At 44.0% G+C, this 26,293-nt stretch overlaps 1 protein-coding gene across 30 annotated transcripts in view; it reads left to right on the top strand.

Moving 5' to 3' along the window:
• NRXN1 (neurexin 1) overlaps positions 1-26,293 on the top strand; it is a 961,778-nt gene that overhangs the window by 309,531 nt on the left and 625,954 nt on the right. The gene's annotated exons all lie outside the window — the stretch shown is intronic.

Genomic DNA, 26,293 nt, shown 5'->3' with positions numbered 1-26,293 from the left:
CCTGCTGGTGAATGAAGTTTGGGTCTGGTGTAATTTTACTCCAACTTAGCTTACATCAGCTTGCTAAATTGTTTAGAACTAGTAAGCTAGCCAGGAGCAGAAGTTCTGCTTGAGGAGTAAACACAGGCGGTCCGAGATACGGCTAAACATAAAGGACCCCTGGGTGGCTAAGTCCAGTCAAACTTAACCATGGGGCGTGGCGCTCATCTCGCTTTCAGGTCGAAGGAGTCAGTGCTTGTCCACAGACAGCTTTCCAGGTCATGTGGCCAGCATGACTAAACCGCTTCTGGTGCAACGGGACACCGTGATGGAAGCCAGAGCGCACAGAAACACTGTTTAGCTTCTCACTGCAGCGGTAGCTATTTATCTACTCACACTGGTATGCTTTTGAACTGCTAGGTTGGCAGGAGCTGGGACAGAGCAACGGGAGCTCACCCCGTCATGTGGATTCAAACCGCTGACCTTCCGATCGGCAAGCGCAAGAGGCTCAGTGGTTTAGACCACAGTGCCACCTGCTCTGAGATATGCATAGCTGCCAAGTTTTCCCTTTTCTCGCGAGGAAGCCTATTCAGCATAAGGGAAAATCCCTTAAAAAAAGGGATAACTTGGCAGCTATGGAGATATGATGTGCTGGGAGGAGAGGAACTCTTAACAACCCTTGTCATTCTCATCCTCATTGTCCTTGTCTTCTTCCTCCTCTTCCCCCTAGTCTTTAACAGATAGATAATGGCATTCAAATAGTAATAATAATAATTCAATGCATTGCATTTTTTTTTAAAAAAAACCCCAACACACAAACATTCAAAATAATGTTTTGGTATTGCATTTATAGAATCACAAAATGTAACCTGACAAGAAAAAGAGATTAATTGGTCCTTTGAGTATATTGTTAAGGTTTTCTGGTATATTGAAATATTTTATTGGGGGGAAAATGTTAGGGGAGGAGAGGGCTTAGTCACCTATGAATCAGGTGGCTGAATCTGCTTTCCACAAGAAGGGTGCACTTCAGAGAGAATATTTTTACTTTTGAAGTTTGCTGTTAACATTTCAAAGCAGCTCAGGATCCTTACTTATTTAACTGTCTATCCATCCTGCAGTCCCTATATCTCCCCCCTTGTTATCCCCCCTTTTTATATAAAAACGCCCTTCCATGCATGTTATTGATGTATCAAAATTTATATAAAATAATTCAAATATCATAATAAAAGTTTTCAGGTAGTATGGTGTTGTGGGTAAAGTGTCAGGCCTGGACAGGAGAGACTGGGAGTCAAAATCCCACACTGCTATAAAACCAACAGGGTGGTCTTCAGTTAGAGACCCTCAGTTTGCCAACCTGCCTCTCAGAGGGTAGAGAGCCTTAGCTCTTTGCAGGGAAGATGGGATACAAGATTTACTAACAATACCACCCGATAGCCTGAAATTCCTGGTGTTTCAGGGGGAATATTGGGCAATTGCAGGGGAGCTATTGGGCAATTCAGATTCACATCCACCAGTCAGACTTTCCATACCTTGGTGAGTAAATTCTACTTCTGCTGTAAGTAAAAGACAGGTGTTGGGGAGCAACAATCCATTTCAAAACACCGCCCAGCTCTCCTCCCTCCAAATTATGCTTAAGCTAGCAGTTAGTTGCAGAAATTAGTTGAAGTTACTCCTCACAGGGACATGACTTGCCTTTTTTGTGACACCTATTTAAAAACACACACTCACAAATAAACATGCAAATTCAAATTATATTATCACTGCAAACTTGAACGTTTTCAAGTGATGAGTGAAACTAGGTATGAACCAATTGCCTCACCTCTCTGTTGTCCCAAGATGAGGGAGCATGAGAGGTCTTTGTTGGAGTTATTGCTAATGGATTTGTGTAGCACCATTCAGGAAGCTCGCATAGAGAGAGGAAAACAATAAAATACAGAATAAAGCCACAATTGGTATAAATAAATAAAGATACAGCAGTGTTGTATTTCTAGTGACTAACAAAACAGAAATTTTATATTCCTATAGTAAAATGTTTTGACTTTTGCCTTCTTCGGTTGTTCCGATATAAATGATGCTGCTTCCGAGGTGGTAATTACAGAGCTTTGAGCAAGGAATGCTCAGAAGGATAGATTTCTTTAACGCTTTCCTATCTGTCTATCTATGATATTAATGTCAACTCTGAAAAGACCTTGGGAGAAGATCTTTACCTGATAGCATTAATGTAGGTGAATGTTCAAAAGAAAAGATTTCCATAAGCCTGGGGCTACAGATCAGAGGAGACTGGTACTCACTGGGGCAGGAGGTGCAGAAGACAATGAGGTCAAGAGTGCTTTTTGTCACCATCATCTATGTCAGTGGTTCCCAACAGGTGGTCCGGGGACCCCCAGGGGTCCGCGAGCTATGCCAGAGGGGTCTGCAAGATGCTATTAGAATAAAAATATATTAAATATATTTCGTATGGTAACAGATTTTTTGTTTTGGCTGCTTCCTGCATGAGCAGAGTCTAGCGCAAAACTAGAATTAGATAGAGGCAGTAGTTCTGCTGTATGCCGTTAGGTGGCACTTTACAAACACTACTGTTTTGCAAAGAGGCAGCGCGCGCATTCTACTAACGCTCATCTCCCCAAGATGCTTTGCGCGCGTCGGCTTCATTTGTGCGCTACTGCGCAGGTACTCTGTCTTCTCCATTCCCCTCCCTCCTCCCTGGCGTGCACTGCCTCTTTGCAAAACAGTAGTGTTTGTAAACAAAGTGTTGTTTTTCGTGGAAGCTACAGTTCACGTAGTTAAAAATGGACCGTTGGTTAAAAAGTGGTTCTTTAAAATGACAAAGGCCTACAGATGAAGAGGAAGATAATGCATTTGATGTTCAAGCAAGTAAGTCAGTGACTCTCGAACCGACCTTGTCAGTGTCCATTGAACCTAAATCGTTGGCGTCCCTTGAACCTAACCCTTCCAAGATCAGTGTTAAGCTTACTGGAAAAATTAGATTAGGAATTAGGAATTAGATATAGAATTAGGAATTAATGGGGGTCCTTGTCACAATAGCGGCTCGATGAGGGGTCCTCGAGAAAATTTTGTTGGGAACCCCTGATCTATGTTGAATTCAACATAAGCAACATAGAGGCCACCCACCCTCAGGGCAACAAGGGATTCAACACTCCAAACTAGTCAACTGAACGCCTGCCTTTTTTTCGTTCCTTTCCCGCTGCCCCCAACATCACTGCCATATTTCACTGGGATTCAGGCATACACATTCATGAATGAAGCGTGAAATCATAGAATTTAGGGACCCTATGGGAATACTTCTATGCTGGAATCTCAACTAAAGCATCCATGGCAGATGGCCATCCAACATCTGCTTGTTGTTGTTTAGTTGTTTAGTCATGTTCGACTCTTCGTGACCCCATGGACCAGAGCACGCCAGGCACTCCTGTCTTCCACTGCCTCCCACAGTTTGGTCAGACTCATGTTGGTAGCTTTGAGAACACTGTCCAATCATCTCTTCCTCTGTCGTCCCCTTCTCCTTGTGCCCTCCATCTTTTCCAGCTCATCAGGGTCTTTTCCAGGGAGTCTTCTCTTCTCATAAGGTGGCCAAAATATTGGAGCCTCAGCTTCACGATCTGTCCTTCCAGTGAGCACTCGGGGCTGATTTCCTTCAGAATGGATAGGTTTGATCTTCTTGCAGTCCATGGGACTCTCAAGAGCAGGCACCCCCAAACTTTGGCCCTCCAGATGTTTTGGACTACAATTCCCATCTTCCCTGACCACTGGTCCTGTTAGCTAGGGATCATGGGAGTTGTAGGCCAAAACATCTGGAGGGCCGCAGTTTGGGGATGCCTGCTCAAGAGTCTCCTCCAGCACCAGAATTCAAAAGCATCCATTCTTCGGCGATCAGCCTTCTTTATGGTCCAGCTCTCACTTCCATACATCACTACTGGGAAAACCGTAGCTTTAACTATACGGACCTTTGTCGGCACGGTGATGTCTCTGCTTTTTAAGATGCTGTCTAGGTTTGTCATTGCTTTTCTCCCAAGAAGCAGGAGTCTTTTAATTTCGTGACTGCTGTCACCATCTGCAGTGATCATGGAGCCCAAGAAGGTAAAATCTCTCACTGCCTCCATTTCTTCCCCTTCTATATGCCAGGAGGTGACGGGACCAGTGGCCATGATGTTGGTTTTTTTGATGTTGAGCTTCAGACCATATTTTGCGCTCTCCTCTTTCGCCCTCATTAAAAGGTTCTTTAATTCCTCCTCACTTTCTGCCATCAAGGTTGTGTCATCTTAGAAACCTCCAATGAAGGTTCGTCTGTGAATTGACTGCTAATTTAGAAGTCGGCCACACCTGGCAAAAGTCTTTGAATTTTTCTCTCCCTCAGTATTCACTATTTTTTCACTATTCACTATTCACGTCAAGCAGCTCTTACTCAAGGTGCTCTGCAGATTCTTAGAAGAACTACTCAGTTCCCGGCCATAAGGTATTCTCCCAAGTCATAGGCCCCAAAGTCAGTCCAATGTCATAGAAGTGTTGTGAGGCTCTTGCTGTCATTAACCAACTTTTTTCTGATGCCTGCTTGAGGGAAGCTTAACCAGTAGATTATTACACTCTCTGCTGGCATAATTGGCTTTGGTGGTATTGCTTCAATAGAGAACTTGACCCAATTGTGATAGTGATTTTCCTTACTCTGAAATGTGAATACGGCAGAACAGCCCAATTATTGTTCCTCATTATTAATCCGCTTGCATTTTAACACCATTTCCTCAGACTTCTATTTAAAAAGGATGTGGGTAATGTCTCAGTAGGGACATGTCCTTATCAAACTCCCAAGCAGATCTATAGTCTTTTTAAAGAAATAAGTATCAGTGGGAAACGCTGGATATGTGAAAAACTGCTGGAGTGGGTTGGGGGAAAAAACATGGAAAATTTGTGTAATCCTTGGTGCTTTGCTATGTTACAGAGGTTTAAACTACTTTCTTCGGCTTGATGCAGAGATCTCCCTTTGAGTCATTCTATTCTTAATCACTTTAATACCTTGGCAGATTTTGCCCTGCAGTTCATAACTAAAGTTGTACTAAGTTTGAGCCTGAGCATCTTTCGATATGTGTACTGGCATTTTGTGGCAAATATAAGTTTTATTTATTCTCTCCCCTTTTCTATATGGGGTCAGTCCAAGAAAAGTTGCTGTCTGAGGTGGAGTAACAAATGATCTCTCCCTCTCCAGGTATCAAAATATGTTCAAATTATATTGATGCCTGAAGCAGAATATCCCACAAAGACCTTCTCTGGGCAGTGCAAATGGTATAAAAATAAATCAAGTAACTAACAATTTGCTGCCTTTTCATGATGCTCCAAAGCAGCAGCCTATAATGCTTGCCACATGCCTCTTAATTTTAGGGTTGGCCCATTCTTGTGTTCAGTATACTGCTGTGCTGTCTTGGGCAGTCACCTTGTGCACCTTTAAGTCTTTAGAATGGTTTGGTCTTTGACGAGTGACAAGGGATGCAGGTGGCGCTGTTGTCTAAACCACTGAGCCGCTTGCGCTTGCCGATCAGAAGGTCAGCGGTTTGAATCCCCATGACGGAGTGAGCTCCCGTTGCTCTGTCCCAGCTCCTGCCATCCTAGCAGTTTGAAAGCACGTCAGTGCAAGTAGATAATTAGGAACCACTGCGGCAGGAAGGCAATTGGCATTTCAGTGTGCTCTGGTTTCGGTCATGGTGTTCCGTTGTGCCAGAAGCGGTTTAGTCAGGATGGCCACATGACCCGGAAAGCTGTCTGTGGACAAACGCCAGCTCCTCAGTCTGAAAGAGAGATGAGCGCTGCAACCCCATAGTTGCCTTTGACTAGACTTAACCGTCCAGGGGTCCTTTACCTTTTACCTGATGAGGGACAATGTCGGAATGTTCCAAACATCAGCTCACACCCAACTTTGAAGTACAGGTACCTCGGTTTACGCCTACCTCTGTTTGTGACCGCTTTGGCGAGCAACCGCCGCGGACCCAGAAGTGTTTACATCCGGGTTCCACGGCGTCGGATGCGCAGACGCGATCTCTGCAGCTCAATATGCACAGTGCGTGCACAGAAGCGCTCTATCAGTGTTTCGCGCATGCGCAGAAGCATACCTTTGGGGAGCGAACGCTTCGGCAAGCGACCGCCTCTGCGGAACAGATTGCGGTCGCAAACCGAGGTACCATTGTAGTAACAAGTTTTGCATAGTCTGGGAACAGAATAATGGATCAGAAAGAAAAAGCAGGCAGCTTCTTTGGAAAAATATGAAAATAAAGTTATGTGTGAATCTTAATATTCTGTTAGGCATGACAGTCTGCATGGTGAAGTGGATAGAACTAAGTGTTGCAGATATTAATAGTGCACATTTTGAAGTGACTGGATGCATAAAAAGGGAGTCCTTTTGGAATGAAGCATTGTATATAGGCAAGGCTGCAGCTAAACACTAACAATCTAGCTACAACTTATATCTTGCAGCAAACATATATGCTTATCAAATACCTTTGGAAGGAAATAACATGATTTCTTACACAGCATATATCAAATCTATATTATAGTTGTTTCTGGACAATTTTTTAAACACAGTCCAAACCATAATTGTTTAGCTATTAAATATATCTTTGACATCAAAATAATATTGCCTGTTTTAAAGCCTGGTATTTCTTTTATTTTATTTTAACCAATTATCAATTACCAACTAAATCACTGAATTGTGGCATTGGGTGGAATAATTTGGATTCTTCTCCAATCAGGAAAAACAAGCAATTCCTCTGTCCACCAGACATTTGAATAAGCATAGCTGGAAATTGATTTTCCTTTTGTTCCATTTTAAACTGTTCCAGCCATTTCTGAATCTCTGTCTTGCCATCTAGCTGATTTTGTTTTATTTTGCTCAGCCGCATACAAATGAGCAATGGATCTTCTACACCCTGTGGGGAAAGTCCCAGCCGAACCTGTGACCCTCATATTTCATTATTAATCATTTAGCATTTATTGATTGTCCGGATTTAACTGGATGCGCTTTTCCTGTTTATGCCAACATACATACAAGCACACCTACTTGCATTAAATTTCACCAATTTCAAAGGCTCTTGAGGAATAGCAGTACATTGAAACACACATGTATTGAAAAAAGTAATGAAAGTAGACTGCAATTTAAACTTGCACCCTCTTGTTCAGCTCCCTTTGAAACATGCTACCGCATGCTACACACACTTTTTAGAACCTTGTGTGGTTTGAGTTCGCTGCTTAAGCAGTAACAGTGATGTAGGGCAGATTCTGCCAACACCTCCTCTATCTAGGATCATTCAGGGCCGTCTTACCCATAGGTGCTAGGGGTGTGGGGCAGCCGGGCGCTGGGCTCTTGGGCACCAGGCCGAGAACTGGGGCCCGAGAGTTGAGTCCATCGAAGAGCCTGCCCGTCGGTCGGAGTGCCGTGGCTGGCTCTTTTTCTGTGGGCGGCTCTGCACTATGAGTTCAGGGGCGACTGAGCCAGCAAGACACTGAGGTGGCCGGCTGGCTCCGCCCTCCCACGCACCTGGGACTGGGCAACCGGGGGGGGGGGGAGTTGCGCCGGGCAGATCTTTGCACCCCAGCACCGCATATGCTCAAGACAGCCCTGGGATCATTCTCCTTTTATGGATACCTGCACAAAAAATGCTATACTCCATAAAGTGTGAAGGGTGTGTGCATCTAAAACACAGTGCATGTCCCTTCTAAAATGTTTGGAAATGGCAAGTGGGGAATATTCAGGCCCAGTGGGGCATTTGCAACCAGTGCAGTGATTTCAGGATTGCTGACACAGGGTCCCAAGATCTGAGCTTTTGGAAAGCTTTTTTTTTACAAAACAGAATGGTGCTGGACTCCTACAGACCACCCACAGACCCTCTTAGGTGTCCCTATTTTCCAGGGACATCCCTGATTTAGAAAAGCTGTTTTTGATTTGATCCCAGAGTGCCCCACTTTTCCTTAGGACGTCCCTATTTTCATTGGAGAAATGTTGGAGGGTATGGAGTTATCCGACCCCTGAGACGTCTGACGGCAATCCTTCAGTATAAGGAAGGTTGTTGTTTTTATTTAAAAAACTGTTTTCTTATGTTTTTTTATATATGTTGGAAGCTGCCCAGAGTGGCTGGGGCAACCCAATAAGAAATGTGGGGTATAAGTAGTAAAATTATCATTATGGGATGGGAAGTCCCTATTTTCAGCAGAGAAATGTTGAAGGGTATGCACCCATGCCCAGAGAGTATAGTACTGATGACCATACTAGTAAATATGTTCTTGCCCAGTGCCTTTTAATTCCACAGGGGCTCCTGCAAGAGACTAAACCTACAAGTATCTTTAGAGCAAGTATGCGTATTATCCATTCTCATGAAGCTGAGCTTAGCATCCTCATGGCATTCAGTCATTACTGTTTTTGTTGTTTTATTCTGATGATGCAGGCTGTCTCTGCTTCACTTCAATAAAGGTGATCAGCACATTTATGATTGCTCATCCTCTCCACTAATTGCATCCCTGAGATTAAGCACTCTGATACTTTACTTATTTCTCTCTTTTTTTGCTGCAAGAAGACCTGGCAGCCTCTGTTTGAATTATGTGCTTGATTTCTTTAATTGCTGTATGGATTCCTATTTAAAAAAATGAGTGTACCCTGGAAACAGTTGTTGTTGTTTAGTCGTTTAGTCATGTCCGACTCTTCGTGACCCCATGGACCATAGCACGCCAGGCACTCCTGTCTTGCACTGCCTCCTGCAGTTTGGTCAAACTCATGTTGGTAGCTTCGAGAACACTGTCCAACCATCTTGTCCTCTGTCGTCCCCTTCTCCTAGTGCCCTCAATCTTTCCCAACATCAGGGTCTTTTCCAAGGATTCTTCTCTTCTCATGAGGTGGCCAAAGTATTGGAGCCTCAGCTTCACGATCTGTCCTTCCAGTGAGCACTCAGGGCTGATTTCCTTCAGAATGGATAGGTTTGATCTTCTTGCAGTCCATGAGACTCTCAAGAGTCTCCTCCAGCACCATAATTCAAAAGCATCAATTCTTCTGCGGTCAGCCTTATTTATGGTCCAGCTCTCACTTCCATACATCACCTGGAAACAGAGAAGCCAAAAAAAAAAAAAAGCAGCCGGGGAGGAAAATCGGGAAATGATATGTGGAATCCTGACAAAAAGCCAGTATTCTTTTCTTGATCTTCCATTTAACTGCCCACCCATCCATGATAAAGGAGGATTAAACAATATGGTGCGGAACAATAAAAGCTATGCCCTATCAAGTAACTGAGCAGAGTCCACTAGCCTGAGTAACTGAGCAGAGTCCACCAGTGCAATGTTAAGGAAATCCAGCTGCATAGGGCACAGACCTCCATGGTACTGACCTTTGAGGTGCACAGTTTTATACAGATTGGGTTTTTTTTTTGTTATATCTTACACAATTCTGATAATATTTTATTTTTATTACACATGGAAGAATGTTATTATTTTTGAAGTAATTAATTTGTTAGAATTGCTTTCCTTTTATGTATCTAGGAAATAGATATAATAGTTTGAAGATGGTATTTAACACCAGTCAGATTAAATCAAATAAATAAGGACTATTCAGTGTTATGATGGAGGGGATGCTAGGAAACAGGAAATTATGTCCACATGTGGTGGTGGTGTAAATATGTACATTCCCCCCCAAGGGCATTTAAGGAGATAACAGAAATCACTGGGTTAAAGTTGACCGAAAGTCCAGAGGTAGCATTATTATCAATTTACGATGGGGTGGAAGTTTTGCAGACTAGGAAGGACTTGCTCACAGATTTATTGACTTCTGCACGCATTATGATAGCTAGGAAGTGGAAGGGGCAAGCATAAAATGGAAGAATGGTATAAAGAGGTGTGGGATGTAGCTATTGATGAAAAATAAACATGTGTCATTAAGGTAAGATGGGGAATAAGAAGAAGAATAAGAATAATTTATTATTGGCCAAGTACATTTTCCAACATACTTGGAATTTGTTTCGGCTACATTGCAATGTAAACATACACACACTGTTCCACTCACAATACAAATAAGCAAAGAAACCCACCCAAAATTGACCTCCTCTTCAGCTACACATCTACAAATTTAACAATTTAATGGCACAAGGGAAAAATTGTTCCTGTGCCTGGCCAATTTTGTATATGAAGACCTGTAGTGACGTCCAGATGGGAGTAAATCTAGCAGATGATGACCGGGATGTAAAGGATCTGCTGCATGGGCGTAGACAGGGGGGGCAGGAGGGGGCAGCTGCCCCCCCGAGAAGCAAAAAATTAATGTATTTTACAGACCATAACCAGCACTTTTCCCCTCCAAAAACTGAAGTGGAAAGGGCTTTGCTTTAGCAAGAGCAGCTAAGTCTCTGCTTGCTGGGGGGGGGGCATAGCTGTAACAAAAACACATCAAATAAATAAAGCAAAGTGGCTACCAGTAGTTAAGCAGTTAAGACAATGGAGCATATATCCCCAAGCAAGATTCAATAGCTGACCATTTCACCCTATTGTTCTTAAGTGGGAGTTGTTAATGAGCATTCAGGAGCATTAAGAGTTCTATTGGCGATTTAATGAGGGTGCAGACTCAGAGGATTCAATTTGACTAAGGTGGCTCTGCAAGGCTAAAAGGAAGTGAATAAGAAAGGGGGGGCTGTAGCTTTGACAGACACAGTGATGTTTATAAAAAGCAGTGGTGTTCCAGCCTGCCCCTCCTCCTGCATCTGTATACTGTAAATCAGGGGTGGCCACCTCCCAAGAGACTCTGATCTACTCACAGAGTTTAAAACTGGGGGTGATCTACCCCCTTTTGGGGGGTTCAGGTCAAAGCTGTTGAGTTTTTTTAAGGAAGGGAAGCCCTGTTTTTTTGGGTTTAGGTCAAACTTGTTGAGCTTCTTTTAGGAGGGAGGGAGGCCCATTATTTTTGTTTACAGCTTCAGGTCATAGTTCAACTTTTTTTAGGGAGGAGGAAAATTTTGGGTGAGCTTTTTTTAGGGGTGCCAGTGACCTACCAGTGATCTACCACAGACATCCAGTGATCTACTGGTGATCTACCTGTTGGACGTGCCTGCTGTAAATCAAGCAGAGAGAAAGCTGCTTACAAGGCTCCTGTACAGGCGTACTGGTATCTTCCTCTTGCTGCAGAGTTCCAGCATCACAGCGTCACCCAGAGGCACCCACAAATATGAGTTATCCCTCTCTATTTCTTCCTTCCTTCCCTCCCTCTTCCATCCTTAATAAAATACTGGGGGGGGGGAGATAAGCCCCACATAGAAAGCCCATCAACATGGGGGGATGACTCTTTCAAATACGGTATTTACCAGTAATTGGGGGGGGGGGGAGATGCACCTAGGCCTCTAGGAGTTGGCTGCTATGCCTAGGAGTAGGACAATTCAAGAAAGCAGAATGATGCATATGCTATGGTAATATATCAATAGAATCATAGAATTGTAGTCGGAAGGGACCACAAGGGTCATCTAGTCCAACCCCCTGCAATGCAGGAATTTTTTCCTAATGTGGGGCTTGAACCATGGTTGAAATATTATGCTGATATGCAGCAACGCCTCGGAGCCGTCGTGGCTGCGGCCGTGCCTTGCCTCGCCCTCGCCCGCCCTGCCACCCCCTCTCGCCTGCCCGACCCTCTCTCTCCAGCCAAGCAGGGTAGCCGCCAACGCTGCCAGCCCCAGAAGCACAAGGTGGCCGCTGCCGCTGCCGCCACGATGTCATCAGGCCCGCTGGCCCTGTAGCCCCGCCCACATTCCCACTTCGTGGCCCCTCCCCTCCCGCGCCTTGGCCCCGCCCCTGAACAACCATGGCTTGCCCCCCCCCCTAGTTTTGATCCTGGCTACGCCCCTGATCTGCTGCAATTCTCTCTGCTCTCTTCTTAACTCTGGTAGCATAGATTGTCTCTATTGTAGGCAAGCTAGCACCAATTACCATTTCTGCAATTCTTACAGCTCGTTGGAGCCTTTTCTTGTCTGTCTTGGAGGCGGTACCATACCAAGCAGTAATAGAATTACAGAGAACAGTTTCAATGATGCTTCTGTAAAATTGGATCAACACTTCCTGGGGCAATTTAAATTTCCTTAGTTGATTCAGTAAATACAACCTCTGGTGGACCTTTTTAATAATACTATTGGTGTTGCTTGACCAATTTAACTTTTGAGAAATTATAGAGCCCAGGAACTCTACTCTACTACTACAACCATGTTACCAAGGATGGAAATTGGCGGCAGGACAGAAGAGTGCCTTCTGAATATGCAGGAGAAATGATTTTGAGGAGATATGAAGGGTGTTTGTAGAATTTGTACAGTTAAAATGGAAAGGGGTCAAACCATTGCAAGAGGTGTTAAATTTTTGGGAGGTTGGATAGTTATAATGGAATGGTCTCAGTGGTGGGGTGCACATTTTTATTCTTATTTATTTATGATTTTTACTTTGTCAAAATAAAATAAGAAAGTTAGAAAGTTAGAAAGTTAGTTAGAAAGAAAGAAAAAAAGAAAGAAAGAAAGAAAGAAAGAAAGAAAGAAAGAAAGAAAGAAAGAAAGAAACTGTAGAGTTGATTGGAGGTTGTGTATGTGTATACACACAGGGAGAGAGAAAGTGAAAATGTATTTAATTTTAAATTTGTATTTGAGGAAAGATCACCAAATATTGTTGTATTACTTATTATTATCCAACCTGGATAGCTCAGTTGGTTAGAGTGTGGTGTTGATAACGCCAAGGTTGCAAGTTTGATCCCTATATGGAACAGCCAAGGTTGATCCCCATATGGGACAGCTGCATATTCTTGCATTGCAGGGGGTTGGACTAAATGATCCTCAGGGTCCCTTCCAACTCTACAAGCCTATGATTCTATGATTGCAACTTTAAATAAATTTAGCAGTTTCAGATTTTGTGCTTTTCATTTTTTTTCTGCATCTGTTTTTTTGAAAATTGAAGTTAACAATTTTGTCGGGGGAGCGTGCAAGTAGCTGGCCTAATTTAATTTACAATTTTTATTTTCATTACTTTGTTTAATGTGTGTCATTTCCATATTAGCATTATGACTTGCGTATTCTGACAGATAATATAAAGGCATTTGCTTTTTGTTTAGATTGCATTTCAAGAAATGAACAATATCAAAGCTTGAAATCTAAAAAAAAAAAATCCCTTCTTGTGTGCATTACCTACATGTGTCACCACGATTGATTTGAGCTGGGAAGAAAGCAGTAATATAACATATGTGACTGGCAGGAGTAAGTGTATGCTACAGCAAGACGTTGAACCATGATTGGAGCCGTCCCTACCATTAGGGAGAGTGAGGGAAATGGCTCACACAACTGATTTTAGGTTTCATGAAAGGGCAGCAAATTGCTAGCCATTTAATTTGTAGTTACTGTGTTTTCACGGCTGTGAAGGAGGGAATGTGCTTGTTGGACTTCCTGCCCTAGGTTCCAAATACCTTGGCTGCCGTTGGGTATTACACACCTTGACTTGGTGAGGGGTGGGGTTGAGGCATCCTTTGCTGCTCTGCCTCAGGCAACAAAATGCCTTGAGCCTGCCCTGCCCACTATCGTCACACACTCTTGTTTCCTGTGCTGTTCATGACCCCCATGTTGCAGGTTGGTTGCTGCCTAATAATAATACTTTTATTATTTATATTCCGCCCATCCGGCTGGGTTTCCCCAGCCACTCTGGGTGACTCCCAGCAGAATAGTAAAAACACAATAACACATGATGAAGGCATGACCCTCCAGAAGTGGTTGGACTACAGTTCCCATAATTCCTGACCATGCGTAATGCTGGCTGGGGCTGATGGGAGTCGGAATTCAACAACAACAACAAACAACAACAACAACAACTGGGCCAAAGCAAACAAGATTAATTTTAACAAGGAGAAATGTAAAGTACTACACTTGGGCAAAAAAAATGAAAGGCATGAATACAGGATGGGTGACACCTGGCTTGAGAGCAGTACATGTGAAAAGGATCTAGGAGTCCTGGTAGACCACAAACTTGACATGAGTCAGCAGTGTGATGCAGCAGCTAAAAAAGCCAATGCAATTCTGGGCTGCATCAATAGGAGTATAGCATCTAGATCAAGGGAAGTAATAGTACCACTGTATTCTGCTCTGGTCAGACCACACCTGGAGTACTGTGTCCAGTTCTGGGCACCACAGTTCAAGAAGGATACTGACAAGCTGGAACGTGTCCAGAAGAGGGCAACCAAAATGGTCAAAGGCCTGGAAACAATGCCTTATGAGGAACGGCTTAGGGAGCTGGGTATGTTTAGCCTGGAGAAGAGAAGGTTAAGGGGTGATATGATAACCATGTTCAAATATATAAAAGGATGTCATATAGAGGAGGGAGAAATGTTGTTTTCTGCTGCTCCAGAGAAGCGGACACAGAGCAATGGATTCAAACTACAAGAAAGAAGATTCCAACTAAACATTAGGAAGAACTTCCTGACAGTAAGAGCTGTTCGGCAGTGGAATTTGCTACCAAGGAGTGTGGTGGAGTCTCCTTCTTTGGAGGTCTTTAAGCAGAGGCTTGACAGGCATATGTCAAGAATGCTTTGATGGTGTTTCCTGCTCGGCAGGGGGTTGGACTGGATGGCCCTTGTGGTCTCTTCCAACTCTACGATTCTATGATTCTATGATTCTAACAACAACAACAACAACAACAACAACAACAACAACAACAACAACAACAACAACAACAACAGGAGGGTCACATGCTGACCCAATGGAAAAGGAGAAGCAACATATTTCACATACCATGACAAGTCCATACCCACTGCCGCAGGCCATCATCAGATAACAGCATTGGTGATGTGAAAAAGCACCCTCGGATGTGCCGGGTGGAGGCGATGAACTGGGCTGGAAGAAGTGAAGTCTCTGGATGGGCTTAGCCCTGTGAACATTTATTAAATTTGAGGAAAGCCAAGTGCTGGCAGGACATTTCCCTGTATATCATTACTAAGCAAAAATATAATTATTCACAGATGCAGACTACAGATGCTTCAGTTCTCCACTGCCAAGTCCCGCCATTCTCCGCAAATAGAACCTGCAGAAACAACGAGATACACCCTGAAACCTAATGAAACATTCCTTTCAGGAGCTATGGAGTCAAGCTCGGTGACCTTGCTGGTTGCAAACCTTTTGACATCTCTAATGAAGATAAAACTTGTCCTCTGCAAAACTGCAAATATTCTAAAATACAGATTTGAGTTGAGCAGACAAGGGAGCCCAGCCTAGCACAGTTCAAGTTTTTACATAAGGCCAACATGACCCCTACTTGCTCTCCAGGTCCCTGATTCTTCTGGGCTGCCCAGCTGCACTCTTTTGGGCCACCAGGGCAGTGCTATAGAGCAGTGGTTCCCAACAGGTGGTCCGGGGACCCCCAGGGGTCCGCGAGCTATGCCAGAGGGGTCCGCAAGATGCTATTAGAATAATAAATATATTAAATATATTTCGTATGATAACAGATTTTTTGTTTTGGCCACTTCCTGCATGAGCAGAGTCTAGCGCAAAACTAGAATTAGATAGAGGCAGTAGTTCTGCTGTATGCTGCTAGGTGGCGCTTTACAAACACTACTGTTTTGCAAAGAGGCAGCGCGCGCATTCTACTAACGCTCACCTCCCCAAGATGCTTTGCGCGCGTCGGCTTCATTTGTGCGCTACTGCGCAGGTACCCTGTCTTCTCCATTCCCCTCCCTCCTCCCTGGCGCGCGCTGCCTCTTTGCAAAACAGTAGTGTTTATAAACAAAGCGTTGTTTTTCGCGGAAGCTACAGTTCGCGTAGTTAAAAATGGACCGTTGGTTAAAAAGTGGTTCGTTAAAACGACAAAGGCCTACAGATGAAGAGGAAGAACTGTAAAAAAACGTATAAATATAAAATATAAAAAACTCTTAATTTGGCTCTCACTTTTTAATTTTAGGATTAGGAATTAATGGGGGTCCTTGTCACAATAGCGGCTCGATGAGGGGTCCTCGAGAAAATTTTGTTGGGAACCCCTGCTATAGAGTACCGGGGCTGTCACAGTGGTACAGAAAGTCAAGTGATATTGGTGTGGGTATTTATTTATTTTTAATGTAATTGAATGTACTGTTTAAATTTTTGTTTTAATGCATCTCTGTGGGGTTTTGCTTGCTTGCTTGCTTTGTAAGTTACTTTGCCTTCAGCAAGAAAATGTGACCAATAAATTTGATAAATAATAATAAAGTTACTAGATATTTCAAGGTCAAGGTTGACACCAGGTGTGAGAAGACCTTTAACAAAGTACCCTCTGGCAGACCACTTCCTATGTTTGTGGGGTGGGGGAGAAGGAGGTGTCTGGCCATGTTTGTTGTTTGTTGGAAGTGGCTGCGTCAGTGATGGCTCCATTTCGTTGGTGCCCAGGGTTAATTTAAACACCTTTCACCCCAGAAAACAAGTTGGAAGCAAAAGCTTATCTCTCCACATGGGAACCTTTTTGCCCTGGCAGCCCACTCACCCATTGAAAACAATGGATAATGGATAATTAAGACAGAAAGGGAGTTAATGGTGACAGGGAGTGGCATGGTCATGAATGCACAATGAACCAAATGTGGTTTTAATGAACGGATAACTTTTTTAAAAATGTCCTTTTTAAACAAAAACAATAGCAACAATAAATGGAGCAATGGAAGACTTTATCCCCCTATTGCAGGGGTGTCAAACTCAAATTCATCGGGGGCCGCATCAGCAGTTTGGTCACCCTCAAAGGGCCGGTTGTATCTGTAGGACTATGTGTCCACTCTTTATTCTCATAAATTATTGTCACTGCATTCAATTATTACCGTTTTTTGTAATAATGTAAGTAATAACTAGCTCTGAAAGCAGAAACATAGTCAGAATAATGGCAAGTAGATATTCAAATGTACAATTATTGTACAATTTATTGAAAAATGATTTTTGGTAACTGCACTGGGTGGTGGAGGCTCGCTAGGGTTTCATGCAGGACCTTTGCAGAGCTACTAGTACCTGGAGATGCTGGGGTCCTTCTGCATGCAGGACAGATGTTCTGCCAGTGAGCCACCACCCTTCACCAAAGGGACTGGCTGAGGTTGACTCACTGAAGCTGCTCTCCTGGTTCCAGGGTTTAAGGGCCAGAAGTATAAAGCAGTATCCTATGTTTCTTAGGAGGGGGAGGGGGAGGGGGAGGGGGAGGGGGAGGGGAGGAAGGAAGGAAGGAAGGAAGGAAAGAGGGAGTGGGAGGGAGAGAGGAAGGAAGGAAGGAAAGAGGGGAGAGAAAGAAGAGTAGGAAATAAGGAAGGGAATAAAGAAGGGGGGAAAGAAAGAGGGAGAGAAGACGGAAAGGGAGAAAGAAGGAAGGAAGTAGAGGGAAAGAAAGAATAAGAATGAGGGAGAGGAAGAAAGTTGGGAAGGAAGGAAGGAAGGAAGGAAGGAAGGAAGGAAGGAAGGAAGGAAGGAAGGAAGGAAGAAAGAAAGAAAGAAAAGAGGGAGCAGGAGGGAGAGAGGAAGGAAAGAGGTGAGAGAAAGAAGAGTAGAAAAGAAGGAATAAAGAAGGAAAGAAAAAGAAAGAGGGAGAGAAGACAGAGATAAAGAAGGAAGGAAGGAGAGGGAAAGAAAGAATAAGAACGAGAGAGGAAGAAAGAAAGGGAAGGGGGGGTCGCCGCCTTGATTCAGCGCCAGAAAAGAGTGCGAAGGGACCCAGGGGCAAAAAGCATTTCCCCGGCCCCAGCTGTTTGTTGGCGCGGTGCTTCAGCAGCAAGGTCCCACTGCTGGGTCCCACTGACTGGGGCGCTCGGCGGGCCACATGACGAGGTCTGGCGGGCCGGATTTGGCCCCCGGGCCTTGTGTTTGACACCCGTGCCCTATTGCATTCCTAACACAGAGCTTTCCAAACTTCCCATGTTGGTGACATACCTTTTAGACATGACACAGTAATTCACTTTTACTAGCAAACTGAAGGTTAAACTAACCCCTTTCCAACCCTGAGAGGAGGCGGGGAGTGTTTGTGCGACACACCTTCTTCTTCTTCTTCTTCTTCTTCTTCTTCTTCTTCTTCTTCTTCTTCTTCTTCTTCTTCTTCGATCACTTGTAGCCGAGTAAGATTGTTTTCCATAATCACGGTTTTAACATTGGGTCCGTTAGTGACTGTGGAGGCCAATTCTGGATCCACACGTCCTTCCGCAGTGGGGACATTGGTTTCCAGGCGGGAGTTGATCACGGTGTGGATTTGCCAAGCGTGCCTTCCTCTTAGCACGTTTCTCCCTTGCGTCCTGAGATTGAGTTTCTTCAAAGCCCATGACACCTTTGGTAAAGGCTGTTATCCAACTGGAGTGCTCACAGGCCAGTGCCTTGAGACAGTCTTTAAACCTCTTTTGTTGACCACCAGCATCACACTTTCCATTTTTAAGTCGCCACCAAGTCCCTGGGTGGCGACCATGAAGGCATTGTGGTTTGGGCTTTGGCTTCACTCATCACAAGTTGGAAGGGGGAAAAGAGCTGACAGGGAGAGTTTCCATTTAAGCAGTCCCTTCTCCCAGAATTTCGAAGCTCAAATTCAGCTACCAGAGGCACTTTTTATTTATTTTTTTACAAATGGGGGAAAGATGAACCCAGTGTGTTGGCACCACTAGTTTTGACCTTAGTCTGCCTACTCTGCTGGTGACGTTTTTTTGGTTTTTTTTCCCCTGGCTGATTTTAAAAGAGAAGAAGAAATAAAAGGCAGTGCAGGGACAGCTAGACCAATCCTTATCTTTGGAATCTTGGTCCCCAGCCAATAGCAGCTGTGGCATCCTTTTCAAAGGAAGGAGCATCTGTCAGAAAGCTACTCCCCTGTGCCTCTACTGCTATTTGAACATTTCTAACTTGTATGGGTTGGTTTGAGTATATATATATATATTGAGGGGGTGGGGAGGTTTGTTTTAAATTTTCTCCTCTCGGAGCTCTTGATTTTTTTGAAGCTTCATCTTTTGCCAGCTGTTTAGAAAGAAAAGAAAATCAATTTATTCTGATCGTCTGGAGAAAGGGAGCAAGGCAGCCCTTTAATGATACTTGAACAGATGTGGAATTCTATTACACTTTGTTATATGCTGACAGAGAAATAAAACTAGCATAAAAGAAAGAAGGGTGAATCACCAAAAAAGAAGTGAACAATAAATTACAAAGTGCAATAAAGTAACCTGCTTTCTCTGTCTCCCCACCTCACAAAACTCTCCAGTTCATTGGCAGGAAAAGTGAACAGAGATTCCCTGTATGATTTCTCACTGATCCTATTTAGAAATAGAAATAGCAATACATTCAGCCTCATTCTTGGGTTGCCAGAGTTTCAGCTAATCCCTAAAGCTATCCCTACCAGTCCTTTGCTCTCCAGAAATATGCAGGAGGTGGTGTTTTTTATGTCTCTATACCATGATAATATGGGGCCCAGGTGGCGCTGTGGGTTAAACCACAGAGTCTAGGGCTTGCTGATCAGAAGGTCGGCAGTTCGAATCCCTGCAACAGGGTGAGTTCCCGTTGCTCGGTCCCAGCTCCTGCCCACCTAGCAGTTCGAAAGCACATCAAAGTGCAAGTAGATAAAGAGGGACCGCTCCGGCGGGAAGGTAAACGGCGTTTCCGTGTGCTGCTCTGGTTCGCCAGAAGCAGCTTTGTCATGCTGGCCACATGGCCCGGAAGCTGTCTGCGGACAAACGCCGGCTCCCTCGGCCTATAGAGCGAGATGAGCGCCACAACCCCAGAGTCGGACACGACTGGACCTGATGGCCAGGGGCCCCTTTACCTTTTACCATGATAATACCTGACACATGTTTAAAAACAGGGGTGTGGAACCTTTGTCCTTCCATATGTTTCCAAACTACAATGCCCATCAGACCTAGCAAACATGGCCAATGGTCAGAGATGATGGGTGTTGTGGTTCAGAGATATCTGGAGGGGCAAAGATGCCTCACACCTGGCTAAAAACCACAGAGGCAGCCAATGTATTTCTCCCCTTCTGGTCTGTTGTTTCCCTACTTGCATTTTGTCTGGGTAACAACTTTTGGTGACAACCCAGGAGGACATGAAAAACCACTATCACAACCCGCCAAAAAGTGAATTAGTTTCGGTGTGGTTGGGTTTGTTTAATAAAGCTTTCACTGAAAATCTGAAAAGTTTGTTTGGGAATCGTGGTAGGACTCAGCAGAGGCCACACTGGATTCATGTACCAGGACTCCCACAAAGGCTTTTGACACAGGGAAGGTGATATTCCTCTCTAGCTCAGCTTGCAGGAAGTTCTGCTAAACACAAAAGAGAGGTGGCTAACCTGGGACCCTCCACGTGCCATTGGACACCAGCTCCCATCAGCCCTAACGAGCACATCCTATGCTCAGGGCTGATGGAAACTGGAATATCACAACAAATGGGGTGGCATAGTTTGTTGTTGTTGCTGCTGCTGTTGTTGTTGTTTAGTCCTTTCTCTTCGTGACCCCCTGGACCAGAGCACACCAGGCACTCCTGACTTCCACTGCCTCCTGCAGTTTGGTCAATCTCATGTTAGTAGCTTCAAGAACACTATCCAACCATCTCGTCCTCTGTCGTCCCCTTCTCCATGTGCCCTCAATCTTTCCCAACATCAGAGTCTTTTCCAGGGAGTCTTCTCTTCTCATGAGGTGGCCAAAGTATTGGATCCTTCATGGATCCTTCATGGATCACTGTCTTGTCATGGCAAAGGGGCTTGAATAACTCAGAGAAGCTATGAGCTATGCCGTGCAGGACAGACAGGTCATAGTGGAGAGTTTTGACTAAACGTGATCCACCTGGAGCAGGAACCGGCAAGCCACTCCAGTATCCCTGCCAGGGAAACTCCATGGACAAAAACAACTGGCATAGTTTAGCGACTTCTAAAGGAATTCTCCATGGCCTGGCTGCTCCAGTGCTTAAATGTTATGTCAGTGCTTTCTTCCTCTTCCACCAGTGCCCAGTTCCTGCCCTGTCCCTCAAACTTTCTCAGACTGGCATATCTGGCAAGACAATTGCCTTGCTTTCCTTTACCTGTCTCAGACAAGAACCTTGGCTTGGCTCTGCACTGCAGGAATGGGGGTCCCAAAGATGGCACCTGTGGATCAAAGGTTACACATGTAATACATGTGCATCAGGGCAGCTGCCCTCCTTCGTAGTGACCTAGTGAGAGGTCAACCATGCAAATGATTCAAGCATCCCCTTTAGTTTCCACCCCAGCAGTGGTAGTAAATGAAGGGAAGGAAAAGAGAGAGAAGGAAAGGAAGGTCTTATTCGTTGTAAGAAACACAGGGGGGTTGTTTTGCTTGATGAGTGAAGCTTAAGTCAAAACAGCTAGCACAATGTCATTTGCCAGCTGGCCTACAATTGCCCGTTTAACAACTGTCTTAATTCAAGAAGTGAATTGAAATGACTATTTTAAATACACAGCTGGGAGATTACTGGTGTGTGCTGTTTCTCAATCCAATATCATTTGGATTAAGCCATCGTTTCTCCCTATATCATCTGATCACTAGCAGACATCTCTATGCTGGTCAATGAAGGGAACGGATTCTGAGTGCTGTTCTTTGGGTTCTCAGCTGTTGTTTTTCACTGCTGTTTTTCAGCTTGGCAATTGGTTGGTTTTAATGGTCGGATCATTGTTGCTTTTATGTTCGCTTCTATATTTGTAACCTTATTTGAGCAGCTCATTTGTGGAAGGGGAAAGTAGTATATAGTTTTTGTTAACAAACAAACAAACAAACAAACAAACCAGAGTTTCTGGAAACTCTGATGTGGTTAAACTCTTAATTATGACCTCAGTCAGCAGTTGGGCTCCGAACTGGCGAGTTCTGGCATAAAGTGTGTGAGTTGGCTTACTGCCCTTCCCTGATCAGTTGAGGGGTAGCTTTCTGCCAGCAATTCATCAAGTTACAGCAAACACCTACAACTCACGCCGGGCCATGACAAGTATTTATGTGTACAAAAGATGCATTAATGAATGTTGCATCATTTTACTGCTTTTGCATATTAAAAGCAAAATGAGCCATGATAAATCACCCAAGGCTATTTCAGTTTTCTAGCTGTTTTTATTAGATTTTGGACATCACCTTGGGCCATATCTTTTGTTTACCTAAACTTATATACCACTAACTAGAACAAAAAACCTCCATGTGATTTGCAGTAGACAGCCTTCTTAAAAGTACTAATTAAAAACAGACATTAAAAACAACTTACATGAGTTTTTTTGAAAAGAAATCAAATAAAACCTAACACCTATAAAACACATAATTCATTTTATGCATGGGAACATGGAAAGAGCATGATTTAGAACATATACAAAATTCTCAACATAAAACATAAGTAATTTTAAAGCACTTATACTTACTAATAAGATGGATCACATTTACAGGCTTGCTTATATAAGGTATCAATTAAAAAAAAACAAAGCAGCATAACAGGTAAAATCAAATTAAAATGCAGTAATAAAAATTGACGTACAACAATAAGGTTCGAAAAAGCAGTAAACACTACAAGAAGACTTGCTATCTCCAACAATTGGTTATGCAGTGTGTCCAGCTGCCCTACAAGCAAAGTTTATGTTTTTGTTTTACTAAAGGAAGGGAGATAAGCAGGGTGCAAGGCTGGATAGCTCAGTTAGGTACAGCATGGTGCGGACGACACCAAGGTTGCAGGTTTGATCCCCGTATGGGACAGCTGCATATTCCTGCATTGCAGGGGGTTGGACTAGATGGACTTCGGGGTTCCTTCCAGCTTGACAGTTCTATGATTCAATCCCTGCTAACAATGCTCCCAAGTCACTCCTTGGGTAAGGCTGCACATTGCAGGAGTAATGCCAATGGAACCATCAGTAGGGAAAGGGAAAGAGTCCAGTGTAAAAAAGCAAGGTGAGCCAAATTTATTGCACAAGCCATCTGTTACAGAGCATTGCTAAGGGCAAAGAAATGTGTGGCTGTTATTTCTAAGATACCTTGGCATGGTAGTATATGAAAACCTTGTTTCTGGCTCTTAGAGGAAATGGAAATCTGTTTGGAAGCACCAGAAACATATCCTGTTGAGTGCATAATCCACTGGGTTATTGATTGAAGGAGAAACTAATGGCCAAAGAATAAGAATCCAGAGATTGCCTTGCTGGGACTTACTGATAGACCTCCACTGAGACATCTATTAAAGAGATATTTGTCAGTACCGGTGATACTGATTTGATCTTTCTGGTGACAATGCTAGCTGCTTTTTTCCCCTGCAGCAAGGGTGCAGAATTGCAGGTTTGGCTTTTTGTGTCCTTCCTCAAGGAAACTGCCTTGGGGGGGGGGGGTGTCAAAAGAGTTCACCTTGGTTCTTTGGAGAAAGGTCTGACAGGAGGCGCAAAAGGTGTTCAGCTTCTTGAATAGTTTCTGTATTTGTTTACAACATTTGGATACTTTCTGACGCCCTTCACAATAGCTAGCACAACTTCTCACAGATTGAAACCTAGACCTGTGGCAGCCATACTCTGTCACTTAATCATTTGTTTGAGATCAGCCATTTCCACACAACTTGGTGCCAGGATTCTTGTTTTCCTCAGTTCGTCATGTTGCAAATTTTATTACGGATTGTATTCTAGGAATTGTTCTCTGCTTTTGTGCCAGAGTTCAGTATCTGCGTCCAAGACTGTTGATTTGTGGTCTTTCACATTAAGCCTGTATAGCTATTACAGATTGTGGTCAGGACAAATAAACACTGGCAGCATTTGTCATGCATAACTGGCTGTTAGGAAAGGGCTGTTCAGCAACAAACAAAAATCTGAAAGTAAAGGCTAAAGAAGGGGAGAAAAACATTGTGGAGACAGCAAAAGTTTGAAATAAGAAACCAATCAATTGTTGTTACAAACACTTCTGATGTTCAAGAGCTTGAAAAAGAATGGAAGTTCTTGACAATTGCTTATGTACATTGTCTCCAATATTGTTGAAGTACGGAGAGTGAAGTACTGAAAAATTGCAGTCTTTGGCACTATCGGAGCTGGTTCGGATGGTTAAACTTTAAGCTTTGGGCTGGTCATTCTGGAGGTGATTCTTTACATAATGGAACAGTGTCACCAGAAGAGCACTCACATGGGGAATGAATGGCATTTATCGCAGAAGATCCTAGGTTCCATCCCCAGCATCTCCACATAGAACTGAGGAAGTCCGCTGTCTGGAGATTCACTGCCAATCCATGCAGACCAGGGGCGGGGAACCATTTTCAGCCCAAGAGCCGCATTCCCCCATAGGGAACCTTCCAAGGGCCATATACCTGTGGTGGACAAAAAGTGAGTGGAGCAAGAGAAGTCACTCTTGCCTTTGTGCAGTAGGCTGCATTGCAGCCATGCACAGATCCAGAGGTTTCTAGGAACACATCCCAGACAGGCAAAAACGGCCAAACATTACAGGGAAACACGGTCAGTAAGAGATGTGGCATGGGAAGGGCTGTGTCCTGGAGAGAGTCCCAAGGGCTTGGACTTTTAGGCCTGAGCTTCCCCATCCCTAGTGTGGACAACATTGAGCTAGATGAACCAGTGGTTTGCCTAAGTATAAGGCAGACTCTCATGTTCCTATGTTTCTTGGGCGGGCAGTTGGCAGAGTCTTCACACTATGGCAGTTTGCACATTTTTCGGGCTGTCAATTGGGAAGTGTGATTTTGTGTGCGTTCACCGGGACTGTTGCAATAGTCCGGATGTCACCCAACTATAGTCCTCATCTGCAAGCAAAACAAAACGTCTCACATTCATCCCATATCACCCGTTCCTCTTCTATCCCACCCTTCCTTCTCTTGTTTCCTTCCCTTGCCTCATCCTTCCTATCAGCCCTTCTGGGGCCCGCTCCCAATGTTCAGATTGTGAGATGAACTAGAAAAGACTGGGGAATCCGTGGTCAGACCTCCCAACATCCCATTCCAATATTAAAAGCAGCCACATGCGGAAATGGACGTTCCCCTTGCACTGAGTGTGGAGAAGTTAACCATCCTTGCAAGACATTCCCACTGTTGAAATTATTTCTTGTCCACCCACAGCTGCTTTTAGTTATGGGGGTACACATTTTGCAATCAGTTTTTAACCCACCCACCCAGGCCACCAGCAGCTTTAAGGGAAAGGGTGTATATATATATATATATATATATATATATATATATATATATATATATATATATACGCCAGGCGGCGCTGTGGGTTAAACCACAGAGTCTAGGGCTTGCTAATCAGAATCCTGCCCACCTAGCAGTTCGAAAGCACATCAAAGTGCAAGTAGACTGCTTTGGCGGGAAGGTAAACGGTGTTTCCGTGCGCTGCTCTGGTTCTCCAGAAGCGGCTTTGTCATGCTGGCCACATGTCCCGGAAGCTGTCTGCGGACAAACGCCGGCTCCCTCGGCCTATAGAGCGAGATGAGCGCCACAACCCCAGAGTCGTCCATGACTGGACCTGATGGTCAGGGGCCCCTTTACCTTTACCTATATATATTATTAGGGAATGCATTGAAGGAAAGGACCTTTTTTTCCTTTAGTGTCACATCCCATCCAGTTTGGACTTCCCCACTCCTCTTTTTCTACTTTTACTCATCTTCAGATCTCTTTTGTGTAGATTATAAATTTATTCAGCTTGTGAAATACTTGGTGGATGAGGCTGTGTTCTTTTGCTTGTCACTGTGAACCACCAGGTACTTTGACAAAGACGTTAACGACAGTAATTATTAATATACTTCTTAGAGACTCCACGTTTTGAGGATATACAACCCCGTTTTGCATATTGTAAAAGAGAGTGAGCTCCTTTTATAGGACGCCCTTGTTTTTCAGCGGCTGCACATCACCACATCTGCTGCATCCCTCCACTACATTTAACACTGGTCCAGGGAGCCCTTAATCTGGTATGGATGTCAGCTGAAATCCCTCTCAATGTTACATGCTACAGCTGCCCTAATCCTCTAGCAGATGGTAAACGTTTGTGCTGCCATGAAAAAAAGAAAGAAAGAAGGAGGATCTGAAAATACAGAGGCTCAGGCTTAAAGCTCTCTTCTGTGGGGTCCAATTTACACCGATACAAAGACCCTGCCTCAATAAAAGGAAAGCGCTGATTTGCCCAACCATTGCTGTTGTTTTACCTGGGAGTGGTTCATGTACACAGTTATATTTTTTTAGTGACAGTTACTATGCAGTTGTGTTTTGGACTGGGTAATAATACATGTTACTTGACACGCATTGACTGTTAAAATTTGACAATATTTGATGGGAGACTGCCCGTTTATCATTCCCCACCCCCACCCCCGTTAGATCCAGCCAAAATGAAACATAACCAAGAGATGCCAACATGTCGAAAAGACCTGAAATGTGACATA

The sequence above is a fragment of the Zootoca vivipara genome, chromosome 3 (assembly GCF_965207765.1).
Source record: "Zootoca vivipara chromosome 3, rZooViv2.hap1.1, whole genome shotgun sequence".
NCBI classification, from domain to species: Eukaryota; Metazoa; Chordata; class Lepidosauria; order Squamata; family Lacertidae; genus Zootoca; species Zootoca vivipara.
Note: the sequence above shows the minus strand (reverse complement) of the source record. Positions and strands in the feature narration are given on the sequence as shown.